Genomic DNA, 627 nt, shown 5'->3' on the forward strand with positions numbered 1-627 from the left:
CATTTCTTGTTATATATCTAATTATCTTTATAAATAAATATATTTAATTATCAGCAATTTGGTTTTATCTCTCTAGAGAACCCTATCTAACACAGTCAGCCAGTCTCATTTTGCTAAACATTTTACAGGTTTTTCTTGCGTATCTATTGTGCGCAGACACAGTGAGCTCAACAGTTAATAAGACAGTAACGATGCCACCATCATGGGCCTGTAGACTGCAAGTTCACGTTCAGGAGTTAGCCAATCAACTGTTCCCAAAGAACCATTAACTGAAGAAGAAGGACCATCCAACTCCCTTGTATTATCCACACAATAATAACCAAGCCTCGGAGATTTGGGATGGGTGCTTGGCATTCAAAACTAGCTAGAAATCCAGGGCTAGACCCCTGCTACATTGACTCCCTTCTAGTGGCACTTTACCCCCACACCTGCTTTCTTCTCCTGAAAAAGCCTAGTTTTACATTTTGGAGTTATTAGCCAACTTCAAAAAGTTCAAGGAAAAGTGGCATTAAAAGATAATGGAAGTTTTCCATGAGCTATTAGAAGCAGGCTGATATTATTCCAGTAAATAACTGCTGACACATAGAAGAAGTCAAAGGTCATTGTCTCTGGCAAAAGCAAATTTAT

Source organism: Echinops telfairi, unplaced genomic scaffold, assembly GCF_000313985.2.
Source record: "Echinops telfairi isolate 266 unplaced genomic scaffold, ASM31398v2 ScPeMD7_60;HRSCAF=208, whole genome shotgun sequence".
In the NCBI taxonomy this organism is placed as follows: domain Eukaryota; kingdom Metazoa; phylum Chordata; class Mammalia; order Afrosoricida; family Tenrecidae; genus Echinops; species Echinops telfairi.